Here is a 17,138-nt window from a genome sequence, read left to right as displayed (position 1 = left end):
AAAGCTGTGTGACTCATATGTTATGATAGTCATTAGAAGACCTACTGCCATTTACTAGAAATTGGAAGATAAAATGATTAGTTACCCAGTCTCCCCAGTCCTCAAGACTCAGTCCCGTTCTTGATACTACACATTTCAAGGATAGCCCAGACTGTTGATATAATTTTGTTTCAACCTACTTTTTTTCCAGCCAGATATCACTAATCCCTAATATAAACCCCACATTTGTGGAATTATCTTTCCTGGCTTACTTAGTATTGCTCATATTAATTGTATTTCCTCTCCAAACTAAACAGTACTAAACCTTGGGAATTTGTTCTTTTCCTTTTCAAACTCTGCCAGATCTTAATAGTGCCCAGACTACATGATGCTACATCATTCCAGCCAGCAGCACTGATCCAACTTGCATAGTGATGGCATTTATTTGTCCTCATTCAGATTACATTGGTCATATGTGGCCTAAAACTTCACATTAGTATAGGACCTTCAAATACTTACAGCCAACAAACGTCCAATGACCTAAATAGTGAGTATTTGCCTCTCTTCCTGCATAAAATCTTGTTGTCATCCTGGAGTTAAAATGATTTTCTCTGGTTCTTCCCATAGAAGTACACTGAATCTTGTGTCTGAGCCTTCCTCACTGGCTAGTTGCTTCACATGACTCATTTAACTTCCTGCTCTGAACCTCCTACCTACCTTGTTTTGTCCATGTATATTAGTTTCTTAGAGCTGTTATAACAAAATATAACAGACTTGGTGACTTAGAACAATAGAAATGAATTCTCTCACAGTCTGGCCGGGAGTTTAAAATGAAGATGACAATAGGACCATGCTCTCTCCAAAGTCTCTAAGATAGAATCTGTTCCATACCTTCCTTTTAAGTATATCACTCCAGTCCCTGTCTGTCATCACATGACATTCTACTTGTGATTTTATTTCTTCTAAGGACACCAGTGGACTACTGGACTAGAATACCCAAAAGTAGTCCAAGCTAACATGATTATATCTGCAAACGACCTTATTTCCAAATAGAATCACATTCATGGGTAGAGTATCAGCATATTTGTGTGTGTGTGTGTGTGTGTGTGTGTGTGTGTTCGTGCGCGCGCACACTTCGGAGTCCCAGGACTTAAATGCAGGGCCTGGGCACCATCTCTGAGCTTTTGTGCTCAAGACTAGTTCTACCATTTGAGCCACAACTCCACTTCTGACTTTTTTGGTGATTAATTGGAGATAAGAATTCCACAGACTTTCCTATCTGGTCTGGCTTTGAACTGTGATCCTCAGATCTCAACCTCCTGAGTCTACCAGCATAATTTTAGGAGAGGGTGCACAGTGCACAGTTCAACTTTTACCTTTTACACACACACTTTTTAAAATAAAATTCACATAACATAAAATTAACCTTTATTGTTAGTTGTGATGCCAATTTGAATTCGGGGTCTCACAGGTCCTCAGCTTGCTTACTCAGTCAGCTGTTGCTTTATCATTTGAGCTGTTCATTCAGCCTTGTTCTTTTCTAGTTATTTTGGAGATACAGTCTTGTGGACTTTTTCTGCTTCTTCTGGCTTTAAACCTTGATCCTACAGATTTTAGCCTTCTAAGTAGATATGAATATAGGCATGAACCACTATGCCTGATTGGAATTATCCTTTTTTTTTTTTTTTTGTCGGCTGTGGGGCTTGAACTCTGGGCCTGGGCGCTGTCCCTCAGCTCTTCAGCTCAAGGCGAGCGCTCTACCACTTGAGCTACTGCGCCACTTCCGGTTTTCTAGTGGTTTATTGGAGATAGGAGTCTCATGGTCTTTCCTGCCCGGGCTGGCTTTGAACCGCCTCATGCATACAAGGCAAGAGCTCTACCTCTGAGCCACCTTCCCAGCTCCCTATAGTCACGATTTTGTGTAATAACTACCTCTGTCTAGTTCCAAAACATTTTCATCACCCTAAAGAAAACCTGGTACTGGGGCTTGGAAGGTGGCTCAGTGGTAGAGCGCTTGCCTTGCATGCCTGAGGCCCTGGGTTGGATTCTTCAGCACTACATAAGCAAAAAGAAAAAAGCCAGAAGTGGTGCTGTGGCTCAAGTGGTAGAGCGCTAGCCTTGAGCTGAAGAGCTGAGGGACAGCGCCCAGGCCCAGAGTCAAGGCCTCACGACCAGACCCCCCCCAAAAAAAAGAAAACCTGGTACTCGTTAGGCAGTTAATCCTAATCACTTCTCTGCCTTTTAGCTAAGACCAAGTATAGCAGTTACTCTTCACACCCCTTAACATTCATAGTCTACTCTTTTGATTTTATGGATTTACCTACTCTAGGCATTTCATGTAAATCAAATCGTATAGCATGTGACTACTTGTGTCTGGATTCTTTTCCTTAGCATGTTTGCATGGTTCTTCTTCATTGTGGCATGAGTCAGCACATCATTCCTTATTGTGGCTGAATAATATTCCATTGTTATGTATATATACTACAATTTGCTTATCAGTTTATCTGCTCATGAATACTATGGTTATCTCCATCTTTTAGCTTTTGTGAGTAGTGTGGCTCTGAAAAATCATCTACATGTATTTGTTTGATTAGCTTGGTCAATTTTGAGGGGTATATATTTATGGCTAGATTTGTTGAGTTGCATGTTATTTCTGTGTTCAGCTACCACATTATTTTTCGTAACAGTTGAACCATATTGCTTTCTTACCAGCAATATACAAGTTTCCAGGTTTAACACATCCTCATCAGCATTTTTATGTCTTTTTGATAATAGCTGTTCTAGTTATTATGAGGTTATATCTCATTGTGGTTTTGATTTGCATTTCCCTGATGACTGATGATACTGAGTGTCTGTTCAGGTTTCATATTTCTTTTTCACTTGGCCTTGCAGAAACTATATATCAAAGCGCTTTGCTTATTTCATAGGTTGTTTGTCTTTGTTGTTGTGTTGCAAGAGTTCTTTATCTATTCTTTATATATTCTGCATAATATAACCCATATTGGATACATGAATTGCAAATATTTTTAAGTCTCACTTATTCTATAGGTTGTCTTTTTCCCTTTTTCATATCTTTCAGTGCACAAAAGTTTTACGTTTAGATGAATTCCAGTTTCTTTTGTTTGGTTCTACTTTTAGTATCATCTCTGACATTGCTAAATCCCATGTCAAGATGATTTACCCTATATTTTTTTTTTTAAGAATTGTATGGCTTTGGGTCTTAGGACTAGGTTACTGACCCACTTTGAATTACTACTGTGCAACATTGCTAGATACTAAGCACTGATAATGAAAAATACCTCCACTGGAGGACTTCATGCTCTCATGTTTTCTTATTTATTTTGTTACTGATAAAGCCTTAGAAAATAATCAAAGTGAGATACTTTGTTTTCCTAGATATCAGAAGCCAGAGAACATGAACACCTGGTTTCTGCATTGCTTTTCATCTGGATAGATAGTGAACATGGTCGAATCAAGTAGAGATTCTATTCAGTACAAAATAATGACCTATACTTTGTTCCAGGGAAAATTCTGGAAGTGCAGTGTCATCCTCCCTTTGATCTGCAAGAAGGACCCCTCTCATCTTTTTCTTCCATCATCCCATTCTTTATAGGGAGTTGGTTCATTACTGTTGATTATAGTGTAGTTGTTTCATATAACTCCCATTTATCCTCTAATACTGTGTCCAGCAGCAGGCCAGAAGTGGCCCTGTGGTGTTTTCTTTGTATCACTAGCATTCAGCAGTGCCCAGTGTATGCTGATTATTTATGGTTTGCTGAGCTGTTACTACTGAGCCTTGGAACCATCTTTCTGACTTTGTTTGTTTATGTGGTGGATGGATGGGTGGGGGAGTACCACAAGATAACAGGCTTTACTCAGAGCCTTTGCCAAGTACTAACCACATGATCTCATGTTACTGAGTCCCCTGATAGCCATTTTAGTGTATATGCTGCTTCTCATTTTATAGGTAAGGAAACCAAGGATCAGGAATCATTAAGTAGCTTGCCTGAAAATACACACAGCTAGCAAGGGCATAGATAGTCAGAGAGCCGAAGGCATGTTTAACCATTATGCCATACCACTTTTTCCAAGTAGAGATTAGGAAGTGTAGTATGCAAGGCCATATGTGCTAGAATTCGCTGACTAGGGAGTGTTTAGGGGTTCCTGACCAAGACTCAGAAACCTACTGTATTCATCAATATGGCAGCCATTTCAAATAGACTGGATTGTCCTACAAATAAAATCTCCATTTTGCTTTTCTTCCAGCCATGGAAGAAAGTAAGGTAGTGGGAAATTGACAGGAAAGATGACTAATCCTTGTTCTTCATGGCACAGACATTGTATTCAATCAATAATATAATGTCAGAGCCATGAATACTTTAAAAATAATTTTTCAACTCCTATTTTTATTTTATTTTTGTGTCAGTCCTGGGGCTTGAACTCAGAGTCCAGTGCTGTCCTGAGCTTTTGTGCTCAGGAGTAGCATTCTATCACTGAGCCACAACTCCATTTCTGGCTTTTTGGTAATTAATTGGAGATACGAGTCTCATGGACTTTCCTGCTTGGGCCAGCTTTGACCCCCAACCCTCAGTTCTCAGCTTCTGGAGTAGCTAGGATTATAGGCATGAGCTATCAGCACTGGCTAAACTTCTATTTTTAATCTACTCTTAAAACCAAGTACAGTATGAAAGTGCAGTACAGCATCCCAGTTACTGAAAGGTATTTTTCTTACATATTTTCAACATTGTTGTTTGTTTTGTTGTACCTTTTTAATGGAACTGAAATTTGAACTCAGGTTTGAGCATACTAGTGAGAGACTCTTGAGCCATGCCTTCTCCTCTTTTTGCTTTAGTTATTTTTCAGGGAAGCTGGGGAAAATAAATAAAGAGTAAGGATTCAAAGCCTTTTACCTATGGCTTACTGCATAGCTGACATCAAAGTGTAGGCCTGTGCACCAGTTCATTTATTGAGGTTATGGTCTCTCTAACTTCTTCCTGAGCTGCCTCAAAATGCAGTCCTCCTCATCTCTGCATCCTGAGTAGCTGTGCTTATAGGTAAACATTACCAGTACCAATTTTTGTTTTATGCTTTAAAAAATCAATTTCTAGTTAGCATTATCGCATCAGTGAAAAACAATTGTCAGAGGCATGTGAAGGTGCCACTTAAAATATAAATGATTTAGTTAAAAATTGCCAAAAGTAAATGAAACCTGGCATCTTGTTGCCTTGGAAACACAGCCCTTCATTCCACATATATTTTGAACTATCTGATTACTTGTAATAATGTTTTGACTATTTTTCCATTAGACCACACTCTTTTCCATATGATACATGTTACATAGTGGGTTTTACCTTCTATCTCAATGGATATCCATTTTCCTTTGGTATTGTTTTTAGTGCAAAAACTAAGAAGAATTTTTTTTTGAATACTAAACATGGGCTGGGAAGATGGCTCAGTGGTAGAGCGCTTGCCTTGCATGCATGAGGCCCTGGGTTCGATTCCTCAGCACCACATAAACAAAAAAGCCGGAAGTGACACTGTGGCTCAAGTGGTAGAGTGCTAGCCTTGAGCTGAAGAGCTGAGGGACAGCGCCCAGGCCCAGACTTAGGCCCCATGACCGGACCCCCCCCCTCAAAAAAAAAAGAATAAGTATTGAATACTGAACATGGTGACACACACTTATAATCTTAACAACTTGGGAGGCTGAGCTTAGAAGGGTTCAAGGCTGGCTTAGGGAGAAAAGACTGTCTAAGCCAATGAAAAGCTAGGAGTTGGAGCATGTTAACTTTATCCTAGGTGTGTGGGAAGCATAAAGAAGAAATTTATTCCAAGCCAACCCCAACAAAAAATAAGATGCTATCTCAAAAATAATGAAAGTAAAAAGGACTGGGGGCATGGTTTAAATAGTAGATCACCAGCCTAGCAAGCACAAGTGCCCGAGTTAAAACTCCAGTACTTCCACAAATAGGGGGGTAGTGGGGGTGGAGTTGTAGCTCAGTGGTAGAGCACTTAAGTGGCTAGATTGAAGCCTTAGATTTTTAGCTCCAGCACAGAGAGAGGGAGAGAGAGTGACAGAGACAGAGAGAGCAAGAGAAAGAGAGAGAGATTTGTAACACGAGGTGTGCTCTCTTCACTTTCTGGTTTTGCTGTGGTAAAATTTCTCTGTCATATATAGTTTGAACATAGCCTTGTTTCACTCAAACCATAGCACCTGGAAAGTAAATGTGATTATCTTGAAATTATGGGTCTGTAAATGTGAAGTAGAAATAAATCAGTAAAACAAAGATCAGTTCCTGGAAGACGGAAATATAAAGAAAGGAACATATATTAGGAAGGGATTTTTAAATCTTGTGTTTTTATGTTATATCATGTTAAACACAGAATGATTTTATTTAAAGATACGAATTTAGAGCCAGGTGTGGGTGGCTCACACCTGTAATCCTTGCTACTCAGGAGACTGAGATCTGAAGATCACAGTTCAAAGCCAGCCCTGGCAGGAAAGTCCATGAAACTTTTTATCTCCAATAAACCACCAGAAAACCGGAAGTGGTACTGTGGCTCGAGTGGTAGAGTGCTCACCTTGAACTGAAAAGCTGAGGGACAGTGCCCAAGCCCAGAATTCAAGCCCTATGACTGACCAAAAAAAAAAATAGAGAAGTTGGTATCTGCCCTATCGGTCAGACGGAGTCTAGCTGCCTGGGAGTGGAGGTTGCACCGTTTTATTTTGCCCATCCCAGAACTCAGGAAAAAGAAAATGGCCTTGCTTTGCTACAACTGGGGCTGTGGCCAGTGCTTCAATCCCGAGGCCAGTGTGGACGATGCTTGCACATACAACCCAGGTATTCTAGTCTTTCATGATACACTGAAGGGTTGGTCTTGCTATAAGAGAACAACTGATTTTTCTGATTTCTTAAGCATTGTGGGCTGTACTAAAGGTAGACATAATAGTGAGAAACCACCTGAACCAGTCAAGCCTGAAGTAAAGACTACTAAGAAGAAAGAACTATCTGAATTGAAACCCAGGTTTCAGGAACACATCATTCAAGCCCCCAAGCTGGCAGAAGCAATAAAAAGACCAAGCCCCGATGAACCAATGACAAATTTGGAATTAAAAATATCTGCCTTCCTAACCGGGCACAGGCTGAGATCTGACGATTGCGGTTCAAAGCCAGTCCAGGCAGGAAAGTCCGTGAGACTCTTTTTTTTTTTGGGGGGGGGTGCGTGGGGCCTGAACTCTGGGCCTGGGCGCTGTCCCTCAGCTCTTCAGCTCAAGGCTAGCGCTCTACCACTTGAGACACAGCACCACTTCTGGGTTTTTTCTTTTTGCTTATGTGGTGCTGAGGAATCGAACCCAGGGCCTCATGCATACAAGGCAATCGCTCTACCACTGAGCCACCTTCCCAGCCCTCTGTGAGACTCTTTATCTCCAATAAACCACTCAGAAAACTGGAAGTGGTGCTGTGGTTCATGTGGTAGAGCGCTCACCTTGAGTACAGGGACAACACCCACACCCAGCGTTCAAGCTCCATGACCGACCCAAAAAAAAAAAATCTACCTTCCTAAAACAAGCACTTGATAAACTTAAATTGTCATCAGGAAGTGAAGAAGCAAGAAGATGGTGATGAAATTAAGGTTGGGACCTCATGTAAAAATGGAGGCTGTTCAAAGACATATCAGGGTCTGCAAAGTCTAGTGTTTAGCATTCTGGAGTACCTATTTTCCATGAAGGGATGAAATATTTGAGCTGTTGTAGGAGGAAGACATCTGATTTTAATACATTCTTGGCTCAAGAAGGTTGTACAACAGGAAAACGTGGGCAAAAAGGATGCTGGGAAAAAAAGTGTTCCATGTAGGCATGACTGGCATCAAACTGGAGGTGCAGTCACAATTTCAGTCTATGCTAAAATTTCTCTTCCAGACCTTAGTCCAGTAGAAGCAAATAGTACATTGTTAAATGTATACATTGTGTTTGGAGAAGAGAAGGTATTTCATCAAAATGTGAAATTACAGGGTATGATTGATATGAAGCGAAGTTTTGTAACTATGACTACAACTATATTGACTATATTATGTGTGTATTGGCATTTTGAGTGCCTGAAGACAAATGTGAAGTATGGGCATTAAGAAGTTGTGTCATGTTTTCTGGTGACTATTTACAATAGGAGCCAATCCATACTGACTGAATACTAGACTCCTCACCTTTTGGGTTTGTTGTTGTTGTTCTTTTGTTTGTTAGTGCTGGGGCTTGAACTCAGGGCCTGGGTGCTGTCACTGAGTTTTTTTTACGCAACAGTAGCACTCTACCACTTGACCACAGCTTCACTTCCAGTCTTTTGGTGATTAATTGAAGAGTCTCATGGACTTTACTGCCTGAGCTGGCTTCAAACCACTACCCTTAGATCTCAGCTTCTTGAGTAGATAAGGTTACAGGTGTGAGCCACCAGTGCCTCGCTTTTGTTTTTTTTAAGGGACAGGGTCTCACTATGTTGACCAAGCTACTGTAGACTCCTGGGCAGAAGTGATCCTCCAGCCTCAACCTCCTGAACAATTACACCTACAGGCACACAATAAGGTCTGACAAGCATACAGCAAAGACTACTGGCACAGCAAGGACTGTAGGTACACAAAAAAGTCTAGAGGCACACAACAAGGGCTACAAGCCACAGTAAAGCGTATAGGCACACAACACTGCCCTTGCAAGAAGTTGGCCGTTAGTCTACCTCTGCTGTTCTTTTTTTCTTTAAGCATGCATTGTTATCACTAACAATTAGCTGTACATTTTTTAGCTTATATTAATTACCACTGCTACATTTTCACACATGCTTAGAATGTATTCTAGTCAATCTCAACTCTTCTAATTTTTTTCTTTTATGGTGCCGGACCCTGTATGCCAGACAAGTGGTCTACCACTGAGCCACATCCCTTGCCTTGGTATTCTTATTTTCAAAGGCTTTTGTGAATATTGAATGCATATCAAGAAATGTAATTTATTTTAGGAGTGACCAGTAAGTGCTTCTGTGTGGAGCTACTTAATTCTGCACATTAATTTGGTGAATAAAAATGACATATTTCTTGGCAGCAGACAGTTCTCTGAAGAAAATAACATAGGTAACCAGAAAATGAAAGACTATTAACTGTTTCAAATGGCAGTCCTGATTTTTGAGTGAACTAAATGCACGAGTCAAATTTTTATCCTTTGAATTGGTACATAATAAAATGTATCTAATGACATGGTTGTGTGTAATATCTCACCCCACTCCCCATGCCATTTGCAAGTAATGAAAAGTGCAGTCACATGCCATGTCACTAAGTAAGGAGGTGGACCTTCTTCTTGCTCTAATGTTCTGCATCACATATGTAACTCCAGAGGGGACAATATTTAACTTGGTGTTGACACTAAGGAAGTAGTTATTTTCTTTCCCCTATTTTCCTCTCAGTCCTTATTTCCTTCCTTCCCTTTTATAAATCACATGCACGTGCATGCACACACACACACACACACACACACACACACACACACATACACACACACAAGAAACTAAAGAAACTTGGATGCACACACCCCCAAGAAACTAAACTGTGGCATTATTGTGCTCCCTAATTTGTCATGTTTATACAGCCTGCTACCAGAATTTGCATGAGTATCTTGGGGCTTGCTCTGCTAGCCTTCCTCTTAGGTTAGATATTCCTGTTGTCTTGCTTTCACATGTTGGAGCATTTCTCTTTACTTTTTGGTAAGCTTTTTGGCCCTTCATATATAGATAAACCTTCTATTTTTGATCATCAGAGTAGAGAAGATCCTTTGAATATGACTGAATTTTTACTCCTTTTGAATTATGAAAATGTGCCAGGTATGGTGGTTCACACTTGTATTCCCAGACTTAGGAAACAGAGGCAGGAGGATCTTGTGTTTCAGGCCAGCCTGGACTACATAGAGAGACCTTGTCTTTAAATAAACAAGTAGATAAATAAAGTTGTAATATTACATAAATGTATATAAGCAATACAATTATTATATACCGTCCTCCTTTTTAAGAATTAACTTACTAAGCTTGAGTTTACTCTTTTGTCCTTCTGAATCATATTGTTACATATGCTTATCTTTTGTTCCCCCTTCCCAAAAGAGATAATATTACAGTTTAGAGATTGTAACTTAACAATGTTTCTCATTTACGTTTAGCATGCCCTGTAAATGTTCTTAAACACTTAGAGGATTTACTGGGATCTTACTACAGGTGTGATTTTTGGCTTAAAATAACTTTAGGTGTCTTGTATATAATTTCTGCCATTGTGTAAATGCTTTTAATAAAATATTTTAGATTAAACAAAGGATTCTGAGTGTGATTTGGTTCTGGCTATTGCTGAAGGATGTTAGAGATGGAAGTATCATTAAAGATCTTATCTATTTTCCTACAAATGGTATAATATTCTTCCTGTGGAAGGGTACAATTCCATTGTGTATATATACCATATTTTCTTGATTCATTCATCCATTGGGAGGCATCTGGGTTGATTCCATCCATATCTTGGCTTTGGTAAACAATGTTGCAATGAACATGGTTGTGCTTGTGGCTTTAATGTGACCTTGCTTATGTTCTGTTGGATAAATGCCCAGAAGTGGGATTGCTGGGGTATAGAGAAGCCCTGTGGTTTAGTCTTTTGAGGGACTCCATACTGCTTTCCAGAGTAGTTGAACAAGTTTACATTCCCAGCAACAATGTAGTGGAGTTCCCTTTTGGCCACAACCCTACCAGCATCTGTTATTGTTAGTTTTCTTGATAATGGCCATTCTAAACTGGGTTTATTATTGTACCATTCATAAAGAAATAGAAAGAGTTGGAAAAATATATCAAGTGAAGTAATTCAGACCCAAAGAAACATAGGTTGCATGGTTTCCCTCATTTGTCCTAACTAGAATATGCCTATAAATCTACAAGTAAACACACTGGATGGTAAAAGACAAAAAAGACACTTGGACAAGATAAATTTTACAGTATTCTAGACATTCACACAGTGAAAACAAAGGAGGATATTCTTAGGAGAGGATCACAAAGGCACAATAGCTATGTGCATATGATCATATAAAATGATACTTATTGAAATTAGCTCTAAGAAATGGAAGCAAGAGGTTTATTTATTTTTTCCTCTTTATTACTGTTTTTGTTTTCTGTACCTTTTGTTTGTAAGTTTATCTGTTTGGGGAAAAGTAAGGGAGAGGCACAAAAGGACAAAGGGTGAACAAATATAGCACTGGACAGTGTTGAAAATGAACTGTACAGTTTGTGAGGGTGGTAAATGGGAGAGAAAAACTTGGAAAAAGCAAGGGAAGGAGTGATACTGTTCAAAAAGAAATATACTCATTACCTGACTTATGTAACTATAACCCCTCTGTACATCACCTTTACAATAATAATGGAAAAAATTTTGAAGATCCTATCTAGCTGTGTGTATATGTGTGTGGGTATGTGAGAAAGAGAGATATTGTGTGTGTGTGTGTGTGCATGTGTGCCTGTGTATATGCATATATACCATTCTAGAGGTTGAACTCTGGAGAGCCTGTTGCTGTTCCTGAACTTATTTTGCTCAATGCTACCACTCTACCACTTAAGCAACTCCATTTCTGTTTTTTTGTTTTTGTTTTTGTTTTTTGTTTTAGTTGTTAATTAGAGATAAGAGTTATGGATTTGCTTGCCCAGGCTGGCTTTTCTTTGTTCCTCTCCCCTTACCTCCCTTCTCTTTTTCCTCTCCCCTCCCTCTTCCTTTCCCCACCCCCTCCCTCTCCACTTCTCCCATCCCTTACCTCTACCCTCCTTTCTACCCTCCTTTCCCCATCCTCTCCTCGTCCTCTCCTCCTCTTCCTCCCCCTCTTTGCCCCCTCCCCCAACATCAGCTCTGGATCCTGAGTGTTGTTCCTAAGTTTTTTTCACTTAAAGCTAATGCTCTACTACTTGAGCCACAGCTCCATAGACAAAATAGCTTGTAAATTCTTCTGCTTAAACATAGTAGATTGAATAAGTACCTAATCCTTGCTTTGTACTGAAGCATCCATAAATATGACAGTAAAGGGTAAAGGGGGACAAAAAATGTAAACAAATAAGGAGAATAGGAAGGAAAATATTGGAAGCTAGAAAGCAAGTGGACAAAAATTCATGTATTTACTTAACAGGACAAGAAAGGCTACAATGTTAGCTGACAGGAGAGGAAATCCAAAAGAGAGCTTCAATACCATAAGAGTCCAGAAAGACTCATATATTTGAGATAAAGTAGAGATATTTGTGGAGCGAAACAGGATGGCTTAGAAGTCTAGATAATCTAGATAAGAACTAGTGATTTCCCGGATCACTTCTTTCCAACCCTAACAGAAGACAGGTGTTTTTCTTTTTGTAGAGATTGATCCAGAAGAACTCTGGATTTGGAAATAGAAGGTTGGTCATGCCTCTCAGTGAGGATATTGGAAGAGTCTTTCTTGGGGAAACTGACCAGCCCAGGCTAATGAGTTCCTCTAGTGAAATAGCACTGCCAGGCTACCCAGCAAAAGCATGAGATGAAAAGAACTTGCTGTCCTTATTCTTCATTCCTGTCACGAACATTCTGCCACTCCAGGTGCAATTCTAGCATTCAGAGGGACACATTTTTATAAAGCAGGGTATTTAAATGCAGGGTCACTATTTGTGGTACTCAGTAGACCAGCAGATTCAAACGCAAGAGGAAAACATCCTGTGTTGGATTCATTGCTGGCCCTTGGGCTGTTTTTACCTGCTTGAATTTCAATTTTCTACTCTGTAAAAGGGAACAAATATATATAAAGTACTTAGGAGAATGCCTGACAAGTATTAAGTTTCCAATACATTTGAGTTAATAATATTATCTCATGATCTTCATCACCATTCTCAGTCATACTTAAATATGTTGCACAAACTGATGAGGGTTGAGCTTCAGTTGGATTTTTTTTTAAAAGGCTTCAAGGCTCCAGTTTTTAAAAGCAAGGTCTTCATTATGCTATGTCTTTTTTATAAGTATTTATTCATTCCCAGAAATATACTTAGTGCCAGTAGTGCTAATAAATTCTTATGGTTACAGAGGGTTGCAGAGAACCTTAGAGATAATCAGATCCTGTGATCACCATGGCAACGGCTTACCCTTTCTTTCTCATTTTTTTCTCAGCTTGTCTGAACACAGCATCCTAAAACACAGTTATTGGTGGTTATTTGTATCCATATTTTTTCAACATGAAAAAAACTATTGTATATTTGCTTTTCAAAGATACTCCATTAAGTCAGTGGCCCTTTGCTGTCACGTGACTGCTGTCAGCTGCTCTGTCCACAGTGTCTGAATAACAGATGGCTCCATTTCTATTGAACAGCAACCAGAGCTTTCAGCCCTACATGTCTCATAGGTTCGGACTGGTGGGAAATGATGAGAAAGAGAGTTTTTGGCAATTCTAAGCAAATGCTTTATCTTTGTTGATCATTTCCTTTATTTCCAGCCTTGCATGAGTGACTGGCATGTTCTACACAGATACTTAGTTCCTCCTGAGGTTTTGCCCCATGCCCAGTTGAGCCACGAGCAGTGCTTGGAAGCTTCTTTTTTGAGTGGTTCAGTTCCTATTCTGTAGGCATCACCTACCTTAGTTGTTTACTATAACCAGAGCTGGTGGGAACTGAGCTGGAACAGGTCCCAGATAGAAACTCTATTATATTGTAATTGCCTTGCCAAGCTTTTGGAGACTAGTCCAAGGATAGAACACTGTTGGGAAAATTAACTCTTCCTTAAGTCACTGTCCCCTTACCACCACACATACCCTTCTCTTTCCTAGACCTTTCTATGTCATAAATAGATCAGAACCCCTACTACTAGTTATAGCCTGACAAGCACACAGTCTGTTGGCTTTGAGTCTTTATGTTGCCAAAAGCCCCTCTGGTCTCCTTGCTTTGCACTTCAGCTCCTCCTTTCATTGTGTCTCAAAAGGAGTGAGGAAGCAAGGGACTCTTCACTCTCTTGATGACCTGTGCCATCCACTTTGGCTAATGGAAGTCAGGCATTTGCTGCCTGATTTGTGCTGGCACTGTGTGTAGTTACCATCATAAGAGCTCTCACATTTAGCTTGGTGGCTCTTTGAATACCACTGCTATTGACTGCCCTGTCCAAGTGAAAGCGCTATGTGCTCAGCAATTTACAAGTATGTGCACAGCAATTTATATATCTTCATCTCTTAGATCATCATATCCATCCAGAGTTGTACCTTATGAAGTAAGGATATGTGTTAACCCTTGGTTAAAGATCAGGGATTCTAAGGTCGTAAAGTTGGAACTCAATTTGTCAAATGCCAAATCTTGTATTTTAACTATATCTATACTATCAAAGACAGCTATGAAAAGGGCCTTCATGCTGTGGTTTGGACGAGTGTCCCCCAAAGTGCATTATAGGAGCTTAGTCCCCAGATTGGCACTATTTGGAGATATTGTGGACCTTTAAGAGGTCCTTAGTTCATTCAGGACATGCTGGCCAAGAGAATTATGGGACTTGTGATGTCGCTCACTGGTAGAATGCATGCTTAATATGATTCACTTTCTAGCATTGCAAGGGCAGAGGAAGAAAAAGAAAAGGGGGGTCAGAACTCTTTATCTTTCTCCCCTTCCTGCCCAAAGATGGGAATGATTTACTCCACCATGATATGCCTCCATCCAGCATCTCAACCCAATGAGGCCACCCAATCTTAAACTTCTAGAGGTGTGAACCAAAATAAAGCTTCCCTTTACTGCCTAAGCATATGGGTCAGGTATTTCACTACAGTGATGGAAAGCTAATAGGTAACTTGGCCTTATTAAGGATGCAGATAAACAGCCCCAGACATAAGGCCATCAAGTGTTTAATCATTATCATAATAATGTTTGTGTGTGCATGTGGTTGTACTCTGCTTGGTTCCAAAAAGTATTAAAAGCTATCAAAATACTTGTCTAATTCTCATTTGAATTTGATGGTAACCTAGTGATTATATTTTATAAATAAGAAAAATAATTCTCAGGATACATAACATAATTCAGTGAGTGAGTCAGGGCTGGATTCTAATTAGATAAAGAGAATACCTTGTCAGGTATTTATAGCCCTGTGGCAGTGTTCATGCGTTTCCATAGTAAAGGCAGTTCCTCTCCTCTCCTGTCCTTCTGTCACTACGATTACTGAGTTTGGGGTCAGTTTTCTGTTATAAGAAGTAAAAGTACATGTACCATCAAGTATTCACCACAGGACACAACTCTAAATAGTAAAGGATAAAAAATTGAATGAGAAAGGAGGGTACCAGCTTTCCTGCTCTGGAAACTTAGAGGAGGGCCCTGCATTATCCATATCTGTAGCTATTTATTTCTTAGATATAGCCAAAGAAACAAAGATTATTAGAAAGAGAAAAGATTGATTTTTCTACTGAGAGCTAATTTTTAGAATCTTTGTGCCAAAGTGTCTTGAAACAATGAATTAGTGTAAATGACTCTTCCATCTAAGAGAATCATCTAAAGCTTATTGTTGCTTAAAAAGTACTGGGCTTGAATTCAGGACCTCAAGCTCTAGCTCTTTTTCATTCAAGGCTGTCACTCTACCATGTGAGCCATACTTCCACTTCTGGTTTGCTGGTTATTTGGAAATGAGAATCTGTCAGATTTGTTTACCCCAGCTGGCTTTGAACAGTGATTCTCAGATCTCAGCCTCCAAGTAGCTAGGACGGCAGACTAGAGCTATCTGCTAGCTTGGTTTTTAACATTCCCACATCTGTCATTGTAGGCAAGTGCTGAGTACCCAGCATAAATAATATCTCCATTCCTCGTTGGCTCATGAATGATCAGATAGATGCAGAAGAGAGGAGCTCTGCCTTCATCTATTTGGTTATAATAATTCTTTATGGGTACAGAAGTAGAACTATTCTCTTTCTAGCTTAACATATTTTAGTGTTATCCTACTTTTTAAAAAGAAAAAGGTGAACCAAAAAGCTTCTATGGTTTTGTTTTTTATTTTGGTCAGAAATTGGTGAGGGAAAAACTGCCTGTTTGCTGAGAGCTGTGAGAACATTAGCAGCCATGAGCACAGAGAGCTTTAGGCTACCACCCTGGAGATTCCACTTCCTGAGCACTGGTGAAGGACAGGCTCCGCCCATCCTGCCCAGTGCAGTGAGTGAGCTAATAAGTTTAGAAAGCTCGTGGCACAGAGGTATTTTAATAGCTTATTTCTCACTCCTTCACATGTTCGATGGGCCCAGCCCTTTTTAGAATGCAGAAAATGCCTCCCTGAGTCTGTGAGTTACAGTGCCAAACAATAGACATTTCTGAAAAGATAATTTGCCTCCCTGCTATTCATATCACATCAGTTAAGCCTGTCTGGAATCTATTTAACTATTACCCATCAAAGCCTAAAAGAAAGGGGGGGGGAAGAGGGAGAGAAATATGCAGGATTAGAATTGGAGGAAGGAGGAAAGGCTATGTTTTTGCCAGGCAGCTTTGTCTCTTTTTTCCTATGACTCATGCTTTTAGAAAACCAAAGGGACTTTGGAAAGCTGTCTACATCACATTGAAGACACTCTCCGGGTACTTTCATACATCATTTTAATTTTCTCAGCTAATAAAAGATGTTTTTTAGATTGTTCATTCTTTCTTTTTGGACCAGCCTAAGAGCTTTTGTTTTTATGGAGGATTTGCCAGCTAGAACAGATGAGCTCAGATCTTTGTGTTTGGTTTATTACTAAAGAAATATAGCTCTTTCACATTCAAAATTGGTACGTTTTTTCTTATGATTGTTTTGGTACTAAAACGAATTGTCTCTATTAGCTCTTCTGCAACATGAAGTTTATAGTTGATTATTCTTAAGAATTTTCAAAAAAAAGAATTTTCTTAGCAGATTGTGTTGTTTCAAATAATCAGTTTTAAAAGGTTAGGTTTTCGTATAAGGTTAGCTTGAGTTAAATAGAGGAGCTGCTTATTAAATGGAGTTTTACCATTTGGCAGCATAAAAAAGAAAAAGAAACCAGTATTAGCCTTTTATAACTATAACAAATACCTGAGATAACCAACTTGTTTAAAAAAGGGAAGTGTGGTATTTGGCTCACAGTTGGGTCCTGATGACAATAACAGAGATCATGTAACAAAACAGAACAACTTACCTCATGATTGGGAAGC

General features: G+C 39.5%; 1 protein-coding gene and 1 pseudogene across 2 annotated transcripts in view; both read left to right on the top strand.

Annotated features, from left to right (window-relative positions):
• Mrps27 (mitochondrial ribosomal protein S27) overlaps nt 1–17,138 on the top strand; it is an 80,271-nt gene that overhangs the window by 30,779 nt on the left and 32,354 nt on the right. The gene's annotated exons all lie outside the window — the stretch shown is intronic.
• LOC105985306 lies at nt 6,734–8,103 on the top strand (annotated as a pseudogene).

This window comes from Dipodomys ordii, unplaced genomic scaffold (genome assembly GCF_000151885.1).
Source record: "Dipodomys ordii isolate 6190 unplaced genomic scaffold, Dord_2.0 Scaffold28, whole genome shotgun sequence".
NCBI lineage: Eukaryota > Metazoa > Chordata > Mammalia > Rodentia > Heteromyidae > Dipodomys > Dipodomys ordii.
This window is presented reverse-complemented; position numbering and strand designations above follow the sequence as displayed.